The 18307-nt window shown below is 36.9% G+C and overlaps 1 non-coding gene across 1 annotated transcript; it reads left to right on the top strand.

Moving 5' to 3' along the window:
- The first annotated feature begins 402 nt into the window (after positions 1 to 402).
- On the top strand, positions 403 to 566 carry LOC142443803 (U1 spliceosomal RNA). The gene has a single exon (XR_012783552.1). It is a non-coding gene; the product is annotated as a U1 spliceosomal RNA (small nuclear RNA).
- Positions 567 to 18307: the final 17741 nt, after the last annotated feature.

Below are 18307 nucleotides of genomic sequence, written 5' to 3'. Positions count from 1 at the left end.
ATTATTTTTTAATTCAAATTTCCATGAACTTTTTAGGTTGCCTTTGTCTTTACAAATGCTCAACATTAATAATTACCATCTTTGAACACTTAAAGAAAGTGTTAAAACTTTTTTCCCCAAAACCCAATTATTCATATACCTATGAAATATAATTGAAATTTTTAATTTTTCATGAAGAGATGATTGGATTTAACCACCTAAAGCCTATAAATCTTTAGATAATATTTTAATTAATACAATTGTTAAAGGTATATCAGAAAAGTAGTGAGAACATTTTTAAATATACAGAATTGTTACCCAAAAAGGAAGTAAAGTAGGGACATCTCAGTAAATGTGATCACAGAAGTCATGGGGGAAAAAGAAAAGTAGGAAGAGACAATTCAATTAAGAAAATTATATACTATACTTACCTGGCAGGGGAGATACTATGATCACGAAGGTCGTTTTTCCAGGACAAGGCTCATCCATTGCACTCCCAATGTGCTGACCCCTGTGATTTCCCCAAATGTGGGAAACTTGACTGCATAATTTGTGGTAGCGGGGGACTGCGTTCACGCTCTCCCCCGAAAAAAAAAGAGAAAATTAAATACTATGCTAATTACTCAAATCGAAAATTTTCTAAATTATATTTTTCCTGAACAAACTGGCAAATTTTTTACAACTACCTAAGTCAAAGTAACACCTTTTATAAGGCAGTTGGCATGTATAAAGCTGAAAGAACTCCAGTAAAAGTCAATTATCCAGTTGTGCTATTGAAAGATTCTACCGGCAAACTAATGTCTGATGCAGGAACTGAATTAGACAGGGAATACATAGAGTCACTTTAATAAAAATAACTGACTGACATTCAACCATTTCAAGAGGCAATGTATGATCAAGAAGTAGGGTACTGAAGAAAGAAGTCCAAGCCGCAAAGAAAGAATTACTAAAAAAAGAAAGAAAAAAGGTATAGATGAATTAAAATGTGTCAACAAGCTGAGTAAGCACAGGAAGCATTCATTACCATTAGCAAGAAGTCTGCATGATTGCTAATTGGTCAACCCACTGAAAGAGTTACATATTTCTAACTATTTCAAGAGAAGGTACTGAGCAGAATGTGGAAATTACCCAGCAACACTATTTATATCACAGAGAAGTATTGCTCAACAATTAATTGTAGCAGCAGTACATTAACAAAGAATGGCCAGAAAAACCAAAGCAGATTCAGTAAAGGATGTGGCACAAGGTGTATCATTACTGACGTCAGATGGAGTTGGGCTGAAAGTAGAGAGCAACACACACACACACACACACACAAATTACTTGTGTCTCATTGGCTCTGCAAAGTATTTGACTGTGTTCATCATAATAAACGACGGATAGAATTGGGACGAGTAGGAATTTCACAACAATTCATTTCATTCTTGGAGAACCTATCCATAGATCAAGAAGCAGTCATTGAAACAGAACAAAGGAGCACTGAGTGATCTAAAATTAGAAAATGTGTGTCAGGGCCATAGGCTTTCCCCATAGGTCCTCAGTCTGTATGCTGTGAACACATTGTGAGAAGATGGGGACTGTATATGAAGAAGAATGGGGATCGTTTTTGGAGGAAGGCTTGTTAGCAATGTCTGATTGGCAGATGTCGTGACTTTTCTTGCTGGAAGAGAGGAAGATGAGGGATTGTAGTTTTCTATATGAATTACAACTTAATGTAAAGAAAACTCTAAGCCTCACAACTAGACTCACAGTAACTTAATGATAAATGGAGAAAATAGTGGAGCCATCATGCATTTCATTTGGTTCTGTCGATAATCAATAATAACTGAAGCAGTAGTCAAGAAATGAAAGTATATGTTGCATCGGGTAAATCTGCAGTACAAGACCACTTTAAAATGCTGAAGCGTAAGGCTGTCAGTTTGAAGATGACAGTGTGCCTGACCCGAACCATGACCTTTTTCAAACATGCATGTGAAGTAGGACATTGGATAAGAAGACTAATAAAGAGAGGATGTATTTGAATGATGGTGTTCTTGACGCATACTGCATGTACCATGGAATGCTAGAACAATCAAATCTGTCTAGGAAGAAATACAAGTAGACTGCTCCTTGGAAGCAAGGATGGTGAGATGGCTTCCCCCTTTGGACGCCTTCTCAGGAGAGACGCATCCCTGCAGTAGAACATGTCTGCTAAGGTGGAGGGGCATTGAAACAGCAGTAGACCCTGGAAGATCTGGATTGATGATTGATGTCCCAGTGGACTCAAAAACATATACTTTTGAGGACAGGCGGATTTCTTCCCAAACTCTCCCCATCATCCTCAGGTCACTATGAGCCTGAACTGACTTCAAGGCACCTAATAACAACCACGACATATATACACATATTTTGTGTTTAAATATAACTATATATGTATGTGTACACATATGTACATGAGGTTATAAGTAAATAATTGCCCCTAAATCAAATAAACCTTGATTAAACAAATATTTGATAGGTATGGTTTTTGTCTTCAACATATCATCCATTTAGTTCTATCAATAACTTCTGATACTGTTGTTTCCATCTTGCTGAATTTCCCCTAGAATTGTACTTTTATTTACACCACATCAAAATACCAGATTTGATATCCTCCAAGGATTCAAGTTGTGTTCTCTGAGTTCTGAAACGAAAGGGAGTTGAGGGGCCAGAACCGTGCTTTAGGTTCGATGGGATAAGGCTGTGCACACACACATATGTTCTCCTTAAAAAAGACTCTGCCATCAAGTCGTGTTGACTCACAGTGACCCTGAAGGACAGGCTAGAACTACTCCTGTGAGCTTCTGGGACTGTAACTGCCTACAACAGTAGAAAAGCTCATCTTTCTCCCGCAGAGAGGCTGGTGGTTTTAGCTGTGCAGATTCCAGTCTGATGCACAACCAGGGCACTAGAACCTCTGCACTCCCTGGGCTCCCTACGTCCTCATAGAGAATCCATTTAAAGCTCAAGAAGGGAAAGTTTAAAGGAGCAAGTGAGAGCATTGTCTTGGCAGAAAAGAATTCCTCTGTTCAAATCCACGGCCTTTTCCTCATGAACAGAATGTTAAATGTTCTTAAAATTTACGACGAATAAGCCCCCGTTCTCCTGCTGTGTCCTTCAAGAAAACCAATCAAGATTATCCCTGTGATTTCCTCCCAAAATCTATTCACATGAACTTCTGAACTGGCCTCTCTCTCTTGCACTGAAATGGCCCATCAGGTTGTTGGGAACCCACTGTTGTGAGTAGACATTTTAATGACATCTAATGAAGTAAAAGTAAGCAAATCACTGAGAAAACGAAGAAGAAGCCACACAATGATTACAGCTACATGTTTAATCATAGTTTTTTAAAAAATAAAACCATGTGCATGCTAAGTAAAATGCTATTCACAATGCTTTTGGACTTACCTTTCATATCTACCTAACATAGGTAATAATTTAATGTAATATTAACCTATCCAAAATACAAAATTAATTAAAATATATGTATTTAACACATATTAAATGTATGTAACCATGAAGTGAGTTTAGTTTTGTATTGTCAGTTGTGTGTGGTACTGTACTTGATGCTATCTTCGAGGTATAGATGCTAATAAATAAACCATTGGGCATATTTGAAGAAAACAAAACTGAGTGTTTATTTATCATGTAAATGTTTGTTTTGCCACAATGAATAGGCTTTATAAATTCATCTTCCAAGAAAGCAACAATGGGAGTATATCAGAACACTGCATTTATTTTTTATCACAGTACTTACGTATCTATGTGTGAGGAATTGAACAGCTCCTCAAGGAAATAAATTAAATGGATATTTAGATAATAAACTTTTTATAAATGTATTTCATTTTACATTTCCCTTCAGACTGACTTTCTTTTAAAAAACAGATTGAGATTGTTATGACTTGCAAAACAAACTTGCTGTGGAAAAAATGGCACTATTGTTAAATCAGTTATGCTCATATATCTGAATCTGTGATTGGAACAATTCCACAAAGAAATAAAATGTACATAATGTAAATTGTATCTACAATATCAATTATATTTTTATTTCCTTTCTGACTGATCTGGTAGAACCTCGTGTTCAGTTCTCTCCTACTAAGCACATAAGAATGCACAAGACACACTACACTAATGACTTGTCTTGCCTGAAACCTTGAGATGGAGCATACCCTTTTGTGTCAGGCTCTCTGTGATCGCTCTTGCCTCCAATATGTGTCAGCTGTAGTTCAACAATCTGCATAGTCACTGAGCCAAAGGCTGGGGATATAGAATAAAAGTTATAGAATATTTTAAGGCTATAGGCCCCCATGGAGAGTTTTGAAAGGCCTGTCAACAAACACCATAGTACACGAGTACTATCTTATGAACACTAATCTTTTTCCCCTCTCCCTGACCTGAAGAGCAAAATCGGCATATTCCAAATCATTTTCACTCAACTAATACCCAGATATAAATTTTTATGCTAGCATCTAAATTGGAATGTATATTTTAAAGTAGACATTGCTTTAAATATTTTAAATTTTCCATTCCAAGGTGCATATTAGTTGCTAAGTTGAAAGAAATTCTAAAGTGATTTAATTTTGCATCCTGATTAAATGAAACAGCAACAACTCAGTGGAGTGCAGCAATGGAAGCTCCCAGAAGGCCAAAGAATTTATGATTCCCTAAATCCAATTCCTTATTAATTTCCTTTTAAAAATGTAATGAGTCAGACGAAACTTCCTTTGAAAACTGGAGTTTAATGGATATTAACTATTGTAGTAGTATCACTAGGTCTGAAATTATTAATAGCAATATAAACACAACAATTTATTTTAAATTTTGAATCAATTATTAGCTATATTTTAAAAATGTACGGCTTGAGAGAGGAAAACTGGTTTGGAATCACAGCAAAGTGGTCCACGGTCGAGTCGACCAGGTGGAACAGAACGCTGCAAGGGCTACAGGTGGCACAGTCGATGCACAGAGGCTGGGCGGCTCAATCAGGCAGCATGCCCTCAGATCCCCAGGGAGAAAGAGCGAGGGGCTGGCTTCCAGAGTGTCATTTTCTTGGTCACACCTCCCAGGGAGGTCATCAAGCTGTAACCTAATTGACAGGCTAAAGTGCACCCACATCTTCTTAGGTGCCATGTTGGCACGCACACACACACACACACACAAACTAACACAAATATTATTTAGCAGATTTAGGGGGGGGGCGGAATCTGTGAATGCTCAAATTCTTTTCTCTACAAATCAAATGTAATGGAGTCTTCACTGCATCATTTCTGCCTGCAATGATTTTTAGGAAAGCTCACTTGCTCAAGTTTCTGGTTATATTTCATTTTAAGAAAGTGACCTATGGTAAGCCTATTTATAAAGGTGCATTCCCTAAGTATTAGCATTACTTCAATGCATTTATTTCCTGATAGTTTATAGATATGTTTTTAGTATTCTCTCTCTCTGCTTGCTTTAAACTCCACGATGTAAGGGAATGAACATATTTGGAGCAGTTTGGATCTCTGACATCCAACACTTTTTCAGCCATGTAACCAGCAATTAGATATTGTATGGATGTATTAAGCCACTTGCTGAACATCATTGCATTCTCATCTCAATGGCTTCTTAAATGTAATAATCATATTTCCAACATAATTGGGCTCCCATTGTCTACATGTTCCCTCAACTTGACTAGAACATTCTACTCTATTTTACCAGCCAGGAGGCTTGAATTATTTTTCACTTCCATTAAAACCACACACTCACACATTTTTAAAAAATCACTTTATTGGGGCTTGTACAACTCTTATCCCAATCCACATATACATCCATTATGTCAAGCACATTTGTACATTTGTTTTCCTCATCATTCTCAAAACATTTGCTTTCTACTTGAGCCCTTGCTATCAGCTTCTCATGTTTCCCCTCCCTCTCTCCTCCCTCCCTTCTTCCCCCTCACTCATAAACACTTGATAATTTATAAATTATTATTGTTTTGTCATTTCTTACACTGTCTGATGTCTCTCTTTACCCACTATTTTATTGTCCATCCCCCAAGGGAGGAGGTTATATGTAGATCCTTGCAATCCATTCCCCTTTTCTCCCACACCTTCATTCTATCCTGCCGGTATTGCTACTCTCACACTGGTCCAAAAGGGATAATCTTCCCTGGTTCCCTGTGTTTCCAGTTCCTATCTGTCCCAGTGTACATCCTCTGGTCTAGCCATATTTGTAAGGTAGGATTGGGATCATGATAGTGGGGCAGGGGGGTGGGGAAGCATTTTGGAGCTAGAAGGAAGTTGTATGTTTCATCGTTGCTACACTGCACCCTGACTGGCTCATCTCCTTCCTGCAACCCTTTCATAAGGGGTTTTGGGTCCCCAACCTGCACTCCCCCCCATTCACAATGATATGATTATTTGTTCTTTGAGTACTTATACCTGGTCCCTTCTACCCCTCGTGATCACACAGGCTGGTGTGCTTCTTCCATGTGGGCTTTGTTATTTCTCAGCTAGATGGCCACTTGTTTATCTTCAAGCCTTCAAGACCCGAGACACTATATCTTTTGATAGCTGGGCACCATCTGCCTTCTTCACCACATTTGCTTATGCACTCACTTTGTCTTCAACAATCTTGTTGGGAAGATGAGCATCTCAGAGTGCTGGATCTTTAGAAAAATGTGTTCTTGTGCCAAGGGAGTACTTGCATAGGGCCTCAATGTCCATCTGCTTCCTTAATACTAAACCTTTAAATACATGTACATAGATCTATTTCCCCATCATCATATATAAACATATTTACATATGTATATGCCTGTATTTAGATGCCTACAAATGTCCTTCGCCTCCTAGATATTTCCTCTATTTCTTTTTACTTTCCTCTTGTCCCACTATAATGTTCAGTCTGCATTTGGGTTTCAGGAATTCCTCTCAGTTTTATTGTCCTTCATCTACCCTGCCAGACCTCCTACACCCCCCTTGACATCAACTTGGTGTTTCTTTGTTCCTGGGTTGGTTAACACCCACTTCCTGTCCTCAGCCTCCCAGTCTCCCATGTCCCCTGGAACTGTCATCCTCTTGGTTGCTCTTCTGGTTTGTTTATCCCACCTATCCCTTCCAGATTGACACACAAACACAAGACCGAGCATAATGAAGCAACAATAGAAAACAAAACAATAGCTACAATAACGAAAACAACAAAATTGCAACAACAACAACAAATGATAGATAGTTCAAGTTCTATTTGATGTCCTTTACAAGTGTTTTCCAGTCAAATCTCACGGGGTGTCACGCCCTATCCCCAGAGTCTATTCTTGGTATTCCCTGGGGACTTCTTTGCTCTGCTCCTCTTGCTGTTCTGTTGCACACCCCTAGTGTTTCACTTCGGCATGGTGGGCTCAGGGTGGGCACAATTCCCACTGTGTGTCTCCATTATTGTTCCCTGTGGTGCTATGGGTCAGGGAAAAACATTGTGTAATCCCTCAAATATCCTTTAAATTTATTCATTATTGTGTATGTCTCCAAAAGAGCTTTCTACATGTTGCTGTTCCTTTAGTATGAATTCCTCTCTTCTTCTATTGACATTTTATTGGTCCACTAAACTTCTAGAATCTCTTTCCTTCACAGCTTTTGTTCTAAGTGTTTTCATTCATTTGGGAAGTACATAATTAGTATTCTCTAACTAGATTTGTTTCTTCAGTAAAATGGGAACCCAGTCCATCTTACTCACCAGGATCATCCCACTTGTTAGTCATCATGAAGTATATTTTCAGTAAATGGATAAACAAATGAAGGCATAACTAAGCAACCTTGGTTTGGGAGTAGTTACACTCAATTTCCTGTCATAAGGAGATCCATTCTTAGGAGTGTCTTTAAATTGAATCTTTAGGGAGTAAGGACAGGTAAATATGCCACATTTTAGTCTTTCCCTAGTGTTACTCTAATGTACTTGTTGGCGGTGGGTTTGGTCTTTGGCTTAGTGCAAGAAAAGGCTTAAACCTTTTAAGATGATTTTAAAGCTGCCAGAGCATCAAACCAAGATGATTGTAATGAAGAATTTGTTGCAAGCAGGGATTAGTTTTAATAATTCCAAAGTGAGGGTTAAATTATAAAACATTAAAGGGCCCAGTTGAGTTACCCTTAAAGGCAAGCAAGAGTAATTTGGGGCATGCCTACACAAGAGATCTCAATTTTGACTCTATCAAACCCTGTTAAATATAATGAATTAGAAACCACTGCCTTCGGGAATCAAGGTCTCTACCACTTAGTAAAAATGCCATAGAGAATGTTCAAGAACCAAAATGGGTACTGTATAGAAACATTGTATGGCTATTCAAACTTTATCATACTTGAGTTAGCATGAAATAGACTGCTAAATAAATAAATAATGTCTTAAGGAAAAGGAAATAGAAACATTTACAGACTGTGATTGATTGAGTTCATGTCTTTCAGAGCACTTGAACTGGCATTTATTTTGTCATCTTGTTGATGAAGTAATTATACCCAGTTTATATGTGTTGAGTGAAATGTGAAACCTTAGTGCGGTCTATTCATTTAAAGTGTTACTTCATTTTCCTTTTGAATCAGACGAACAATCAGTGGGTGCATGACAAGTGATAAATGGGTGACATGTCCTGCAGTCTTGCTCTGAATTCTGGAAATACACAAAAAATACCATTAAAAGTATCAACATTGGAAGAACAGGGAACTGGATAGACCCCTATTTATGAAAAGAACATTTCCATTGTATTTTACTTATATTTCTATTTATGTAGGATTTATCCTTAGGCATTCTTAAGATGATTGAAAAACAAATTCAGAAGGATAAGTCCAGTTTCCATTGAGAGGGCAAGTGATGGATAATGTTGATAAAAATCTTCTGTGATTTATTTTGCTTCAATGGTTTGTGTCACAGCCATTGGCAATGGTCTTTAATACTCTCATATTCAACATGATTTAATTAATAAAAATTGCCATTTTATAATGCTGTAAGAGTTTCATCAGGTTACTTTAATAAAAATCATTAAATAAATAATTTTTTAAATGTGTGTCAGCTATTTCCATACTGTTGTTTTTGTTGTTGTAGTTAGCTTCCATACAGTGAGTCCTGACTCATCGTGGCCCTACTAAGCATTACAGAGAGAAACTATCTCTCTCTTGAACTGAGTACCCCAGTGTCTTTGATTATTAATTTGAACTATTTTCCTTCCAACCTGTACATTCAATGGAATTATTTTTTATATCCAATATTTTCATTTTATGCTTGGTTATGTTCTGGGTCACTAATATGCTAATATACGGTAGTTTAACAAGTGAATTGTATTTTCTATGTGGACTAACTGGCAAGTAAAATAAAATAAAAAGGGTGGAGAAGAAACACCTGCATTGTTTCATAAAGCTCTGTTCCCCAGAAGGTCATTGCAAAATGTGGAAGAAAAAAAAAGGAATATCCACAGCTTATTACAGTTCCTACACTGAAAGAAAAAATAAATAAATTCACTGCCATCCAGTTAATTACAACTCCTTGAGACCCTATAAGGAGAAGGACCAATTGCCATGGTAAGTTTCCAAGACAGTACAGGAGTAGAAAGCCTTCTTTCCTCGACTCTTCTTCCAGTGACAAATGGAGTGTATATAGACTCCCCATGGGGTTTGCATTGATTGTCAAGGCAACAGGATATAATGTGGTAGTTACATAATTTTATGTCACCTTGAAGTGAAGGGGTAGAGGCTAACCTGTCAATCAGGTCACAGCCTGACGGTTCCTCTTGGTGGGCACGGCCTTCTCAAAAGGAAAACCCCGAAAGCTCCCTTTCCCTCTGCTTCACTTTCCTGTTGAAGAGCTACCCTGGAGAGTTGTCTGAACAACGCCGACACCTGAGAGAGCCCTACAGAACCACCCACCATTGTTAGATCTGCTCGCCTTTGAGCCCATCGGCTAGTGATTTTCCTGCATTTGGCATCATTGATTGTGACTGTGTGACTTTGAAGAAGGACTTATGGACTAGTATCAGGCTTACAAAGTAGTATCACATTTATGGACTTGATCTGGGGTGGGCTGGGAAGTTTGCTTGATATAAAATCACTTCTCGATATAAAGCCCTCCCTTACATAGATTTGAGTGTCGCTGGAATTTGTTTCTCTACTCAACCTGACCAACACAAAGACTTCCAAACCTAGACCATAACACATTTTAGGTTTTTGTTGTTATTTGCTTTGGGAATTCTTGGCACAAGCTGATTTTGTATAAAAGAATATGGGGTGCATAGATTAGAAATCTTTCAGTCGACCTGGCAGTCATAAATGTTCCTGATGCATGAATGAATTCAGTAATAATCAGCTGAGTCTGGCAGACATCAAAAGAACATTCCAGCTGAGCCCAGCCCAAATTATCAACCCATAAAATGGTAAACTAAATAAATGCTTGCATTTCTAACACACTAAATTTATCATTTGTTTTTGTACCATTAAAGCATACTGATATGGACTTTAACCAATACCCTATAAAAGTAAAATACTGATTGGTTTTAAAACATGTGTATATTAATATAAATGCTCCATGCCTATTATATATGTTCTCCTCTGCATTACATGTCTGTCACTTATTTTAATATGTTATTATGTTACATAGTTATTACTTATTTCAATATTCTGAAATACACTTTCTTAATTTTGCTGTATATTTTCCAGATTTAATGTTTGCATATTTATCAACCACTAAAATATTTTGTCTCCATACCACAAAGGAAATGAGTAAATTAATAATGAAACAATACACATCATGTGTTGTAAATTTATAGCAAATGGTCCAAATGTTATACACATATGATATACACACCTACTAAAATTTTTTAAAAAGTAGTAAAAATTGGCTAACAATTCTCTGAGGGAGAATAGATGCATATTTCTTAGAGTATTAAAAAAAGCCCCAAGGTCTCAGCTTTACTAAATGATATTTAATTGTTCTGTCAGAACTTGCAACACTGGTGGTAAGGAGATTTCCTCTTTTAGCTGTCAGGGGTTTTAACAGTGTAGGGTATGAGAGAGGAGTGACAAAAATGATATAGAATTCCTTGATAATGACTAAGTCACTCTTTGAACACCTTTGGTCTGAATTCAAATGTACTAAATTTATTATTGTCATAGAATATATGCTCTGTGAAGTTTAAGGTTTTGATCGTGCTTTGTTTTATTTTCTGCAATAATTGGAGCACCTACAACAGTACCTTTCACTCAATAGTCAGATGTTCCATAAATAACCACCTAATCAATGGCTTCTGTCCTACAATTCTTGAGCATATGTGTGATTCAGAAAAATAGTTCCATTTGAACAAATTCATTGATGCACATTAAAATATGTAAACAAATGCTGTGACATCAGCACTCTCCTTATATAGAGCATATGAGCATATACAGATCTTATTAATTGTTTTTACTATAAACCTGAATTACTATAATGTACTTCAGAGCTTTAATCACTGTGTATGTGATAAACTATGTTTCACTATGGTTGTTGCTTTTAATGGAAACAACAAAATAACAGATGACTAAAATTCAATCATACTATCCAGAACCATAATGTCTTTGAGGTTAGCATTTTTCTATCCCTTCACATATGTAATGCATCCAATTATCATGTCACCAAGTGAGGAAAATATTTTTGCAACTGTTTTTGTTGGTTTGCACCATAGTCATCTCTGACTCATTACACTGTCAATGTTCCACAGAATGAAACACTGCCCGGCTTATGCTTTACAATCAATCGCACGTTGAAGCTCATTGTAAACACTGTCAATTCTTCTTATTGTGGGTCTTCCTCTTTTTCACTGATGGGCTAATTTATCAAGAATCATCTTTCTCTCCAGAAACTGGTTCCTCCTAAACACATGTCCAAAGTACATGGAATCAGGTTTTGCCATTCTTTCCTGTAAAGGACCTTCTGGCTGTGTTCATTTCAAGACATTTGTTCTTCTGGGATACTTACCATTCTTTGCCAACATGATGATTCAAAGGCACCAATTCTTCTCTGGTGTTTCTTATTCATTGTCCAGTTTTCACATGCATACAAGACAATTGAAACCATTAAGGCTTATGTCAATCAAATGTTTATCTTCAAAGTGATTTTTTAAAATTTTAACACTTGAAACAAATCTTTTCCAGCAGATTTTCCCATTGCAATATGCTTTTCTCATTGACTGACTTACGCTCTTCCCATTTTATAGGCAGTAACTCTTGGGATAAAGGTTAATTCCTTTACCCCTCTCCCCACCAAACACATAGCTTGAAAGTAATGGACTCCTAGACACTATAGGTCCAATACCTGCATGCCAATGCTAAGTGATTTTAAACTTTTTTGGCATGTAAAAGCAAGGCAAATGCTATATTAATAAATGAAGCTGAAAGAGAAGAAACACTAATTGATGGAATAAAATATAGTCATGTGTAAGAAGAACTAGGTGGTCCCTAATGTGTGCCAGTAAGAATTACAATGTCTTCAGGTGCCATGCTGCAGACTTGGACTCCCAGTAACTCCAAGCACAAGACAAAGAAACATTGCCAGTTCAGCTTTCTCTTCAAAATTGCTCTAAACCTACAGTTATCCCTACGACCATCATGCATCTTTCAGTTTTTACATTCATTTTTTATTACTTAGCTATCTACCAAGCATGAGGCCCTTTACCAGGGACTAAACTCCCCTGATTACATGTCCAAAATACGTAAAGCAAAGTCTCACCATCCTTGATTTTAAGGAGCATTCATCAATTAATCAAAGAATCCTGGAGAGAAAACAGAAAGAAAGAAATCACACAAAGGAACTATCTAATAACAGAGCTACCAGATAAAATGGTTAGCTTTAATAATGTCTAGCAACCCATAACCTAAACCTTCCAAAGGGTCACTGAATATCGGAGAGAAATTATTAAAGGCAATGCACATGTTAGTCAGTGAGATCCCCTGAAGTCTGGAGCTAATATAATTCAGAATTCTGGCACATTAATGTATGTTTCATATTCTTACTTATCCCTTATACTGTCCTTGAATTATTGCTTTTCCTGGAGAAACAACATTCGGGTTGGAAGCATTATGGTAGATCATCAGACACTGCATTTTGTCAAATGTTAAGTACAAGAAATATGGTGTTTATGCGCGATGCTTTTTAGTCAATAATACAAGCCATAAAAATGATTAAACCTCAGGAAAATAGAATCCCCAAAGAAAGATGAAAAATAACATATATCTAAGAAAAGAGTAAACTGAGAAGTATCAGGAAAGCATTAAATATTTAAAAATAAAACAAAAACTGATGAAAAGAACTAAAACAATTCCTTATTCTGCCTATCCTTTCCCATTCCTCAGTCCCAGATAATTCAGGTAGTAACTAGATTTTAAAATAAGGATTCAAAATCTCAAAAAGTTAAGCATATATTAGTCAAAGAGAAAATTGAAAGTTTATCATTGGCAGATACCTGAGCAGAATCAGGGTATAAAGAAAAAATAAAATACTTTACCTTCCAACAATGAGGAATTTATCTAACAATTCACAATTGACTATTGATTCTATTGAAAAGTTCTATGACTAAATGCATGTATTTCTTCTCAGCACCCCTCAAAGGAAGACAAGGAACATTTCTTCTGAGTATTTGTGTTTGGCAGGTGTGGAGTGGTGCGGGTGGTGGTGAATGCTCAGGAGAGTTGTGATGGCTGTCGGCTCATCTCATTCTCTAACCCCGATTGGAGGGCTGATGGACAGGCCAGACAAATCTCTGTACCCACTTCTAACAGTGCTCAGTCTCCTCACGTTAGGACAAGAAAATTAACTCAATGAATCTGGATAAGCTAGCAATCCATATCACAGTCCTCAAGTACACATCCAGCCACAGGGTTTACCCTTTCCAGCAGAAGCAGAAGACTGGCACCAGCACTATCAAGTTATACTCAGAAGGAGTTCAACTACACTGAAAGCAACAGTCAGAAAACAAGACTCTAGTTATTGATGGAATACCAATTGAAACATTTCAATTTGTTGCAGAAGTACTAAAAGTAGTTACTCATCTATGCCAGGAAATTTGGAAGACAGTTAGTGGAGCAACTGATTAGAAGAGATCTATATTTGTACCCATGGACAAAAGTATCCAACAATATCAATAGCATAATATACATGTTATATTTTTTGGATATCATCCAACAAGGCAGCAGCAATTCTTTGAATGGCAACAGTCATTGATCCAGGTCAGATTCAGAAAAGGACACGGAACAAAGAATGTCATTGTTTATGTCAGATAGATCGTGACTGAAAACAATATAAAAAGATGTTTATTTTTGTTTAATTGACTATGCTTAGAAATTTGGCCGTGTGGATCATAGCAAACTATGGATAGGCTTGAGAAGAACAGGCAACCCAGAACACATGGATTACGAGACAGTTGTGTGAAAAGAACAAGGGAGTACTGTGTGCTTTAAAATCAGGAAAGGTGTGCGTCAGGACTGTATCCCCTAATCATATTTATTCAATCTGTGTGTAGAGCAGTTCATCAGAGCACAGGGTTATATGAAAACAAAAATACTGCATAGATATTGTGGGAAGGCTTATGGACAACCTGAATTTAGCAGATGGCATAACCTTGCTCACTGAAAGTGAGGAGGACTTGAAACACTTAGTAATGAAAATTAAAGTTTGTAGCTGGCTGTATGGATTACAACTCAATGTAAAGAAGCCCAGGATCCTCACAAATTGACCAATAGGTAACATCATGATAAATGGAGGAAAACACTGACGTCATCAAGAATCTAACTTGATTGGATTAACAATCTATTCCCAGGGACCCAGCAGTCAAGAAATCAAATGACATGTTGCTCTATATAAGTCTGCCGCACAGACCTCTTTACAGTGTGGGAAAGCCAGATGTCACTTTGAGAACTGAGTTGCGCCTTCCAAACATATAATATTTTTAACCATCTCATATGCATAAGAAAATTGTGTATTGAATAAGGAAGACCAAAAACATTTGATACATTTGAATGATGGTGTTAGTGTAGACTATTGAAAGAACCACGGACTTCCTGAAGAATAAACAAATCTATCTTTGAAGAAGTCCAGCCAGAGTGCTCCTTAGTAGCAAGGATGGCAACACTTCATCTCAAGTCTTTTGGGCATGTTGTCAAGAGATACCAAGCCCCGAAGAAGAACCCCATGCTTGGTAAAGTAGAGGGAGAGTGAGAAAGAGTAACAACAAATTGGATGGACACAGCAGTAGTTTCAACACTGGGTTCAAACATAATAATATTGTGAGGATGAAACAACACCAAACAGTGTTTTGCTCTGTTTATACATAGGCCTTATGAGTTGGAACTTAATTAATGACATCAAACAACAACAACACTATACTGAGGAGCATAGCTAAAAAAGGGTATCAATTTTGGGTCTCCCTTTGGGTTACTATATATGCTTCACCTGATCATTTTATTAACCTCTCATAAAGCCATCCCGATAGTTTTTAATTGTCGAGCCGTCACCTCCATTATCTTGATTGTTTTCCTTCATCTCCAAATATGTGCAGTTTAACTATTTGCAAACCAGACACCAAGATATAATATAAGAATAGACTATGAATATTATACTTAGAAATATTAGGGATGCTTCTTATCTTTTCAGGGACTACATTAATATTTCTAATATGGATTAAGAGAAGTTACTTGATGGCTTGCCTCGGGGCAGGGGGTAAACAATCAGCATGGAAATTTTGTAATAACATTCATATAATTCAAAAGTACCTCAACACAATTACAAACTATTTCAACTTCACATTATAGGAAAGATTTTATTGATATGTGAAAATCACTCTAAATACATACTAATCATGTTTGGTGAGGAGGACTTCAACTAATTCAAGGGAACATAAGACATTAATCAACAAGGAATAGATTCAGAAATGAAAAGATCATGGTATATTTCTATGAACTTTAAAAAACCATATCATATTTTCATAAAATAACCTTAATGACTAAATCCCAGAAAAATACAATATAATTTATAAATTAAATGTTATATTGATGTGATTACAGACATACCAACCAAAGAGAAGATGGGAAATATTTCAGGAATATGTTAAGGGTCAAAATTAATGGCTGATTTCATGTGTCAAAAATTCTTACAATTTCATGTTGTTGACATAACATATGTGATAACCGCTAAGGTGTGTTAGTCTGAGAAGACTAGAGAAACAAATCCACAGAAACTCATCTGTATTCAAGAGAGAGTTTTATATAAAAGATAATTGTACATTAAGAAGCATCACAACCCAGTCTAGTCCAAGCCCATAAACCCAACATTAGCCCATATGTCCAACATCAATCTACAAAGTCCTCCTCGTATTTACCAAACACATGCAATAACGCTGACTGCAGGAGGAAAACCAAATCAGTGAGCATGTAAGCATCTCAACACTGGCATTGGTCTCCACATGGCTTCTCCAGACCCAGTGCTGCATCATGGTAGATGCATGTGGCTTCTCCTCAGGGATGTCTCCCAGAAGTGAGCCTTGCCAGCTGAGACAAAGAGCTAGCTATGGCAGCCGCACCCTGGTCCAACCATCAAAAACAAGAGACCAGAGAACCTGAAAAGTGAGGTTCACTGAGCCATTTAGCTCTCTGCCAGGTTGGCACAATAAGTATTAACTATCTCATAAGGTATCATCAAGGATTAAACGTTCAAAAGAAGGAAGAAAGCAAAAGCTCACACCTATAACAGACAAAAACAGTAAAAATCAGGATAAACAAAGAAGTTAGGAGACACTTAAAAACAAAAAGCAAAATACATCAGAAATGCACTTGACTTTCAACATTAACCTTAAGTGTAAGTGGCATAGCTTACTTATGCAAAAAGCAAACATTGGCAAAATGTGTTAAAAACAAACCAAAAAATAACAAAAATATAGGATCCATCCTTTTGTTATATACAAGAAACAGACCTTAGACTTTAACCTGGAATAAAATACATTATAATTTATATAACAAAAGTGTAAATCCAACAAGCAGATATTACAAGTATGTATTCACTTTCCAATAATCCTCCAAAAATACAAGAAACAAAGACAAGTACAACCACAAGTGTAACACCTTTACACATCTGTTGTTGTCAGGTGCCAGCAAGTCAATTCTGGCCCATCGTGATTCTATGCCCAACAGAACAAAACACATCTCACTGTTTCTACACCGGAGCCCATCATTGTAGCCATCCCGTTAATCCATCTAGTAGAAACCTTTCTCATTTCCACTGCCCCTCCACTCAAACAAGCAGAATGTCCTTCTCCAGGAGCAGGTCTCTCCAGACAATGTGTCCAAAGGATGCAAGAAATCTTTCCAGACTAAAGGAGGATTCCAACTCTATTTCAAGGCAGATTTGTTGGACATTTTAGCAATTGATGGTACTAGTAATATTCTTCTATAGCATCATAAATCAAATGCATCAATTCTTTTCCTGTCTTATTTACTCAATATCCAACATTCACATACATATGAAGCAAAGGAAAATACCTAACTTGGTGCAGATGCACCTTAGTCCTCAGAGTAAATATCGTTGCTTTTCAATACTCTAAAGAAGTCTTGGGAGCACATTTTCACAATAAAACTTGTCGTTTCCCTTGACTGTTGCTTCCATGATCATTGATTGTGGGTACAAGCAAAATAAAATCCTTGACAACTTCAACCTTTTCTCCATCTATCATGATGATAACTATTGATCCAGCTGTAAGGGTTGTGGTCTTTACATTGAATCATAATCCATACCGAAGGCTGCAATCGATGGTCTTCATCAGCAAATGCTTCAAGTCATCCCCACTTTGAGGAAGCAAGGTTTTGGCATCTGCGCATCAAAGGCTTGTTGATAAACCTTTCTTCAATCCTCATGTCACACTCGTCTTAATATAATTGAGCTTCTCTGATGGTTTGCTCTGCATACAGTTTGAATAAGTATGGTGAGAGGATACAACCCTGATGCCCACCTTTTCTGAGGTTAAGCATGCAGTATTCACATTTTCGATTCTGACAACTTCCTCTTGATTCGTGTACATTCCTCGGGAGCTCAATGAAGAATTTAGAGTTCCCATTCTTTTCTAAAAATATTCAAAGTTTACTGTGGGTTACTTTGGATCTATATAACTTTTGGAATCAAAATCTAGATTTTTATTTTATGCAGTCTCATAAAAACACTAAATTTAATATAGATAAAATAGTGTGCATTGCATGCTCTCATGTCCAGAGTTATAGAATCTTGCTTGACCTCAGTAAAAATTCAAAACGAAATTGTCAGTTGTGTCAGTTAACACTAGCTGACA

The sequence above is a fragment of the Tenrec ecaudatus genome, chromosome 3, assembly GCF_050624435.1.
Source record: "Tenrec ecaudatus isolate mTenEca1 chromosome 3, mTenEca1.hap1, whole genome shotgun sequence".
NCBI classification, from domain to species: Eukaryota; Metazoa; Chordata; class Mammalia; order Afrosoricida; family Tenrecidae; genus Tenrec; species Tenrec ecaudatus.
This window is presented reverse-complemented; position numbering and strand designations above follow the sequence as displayed.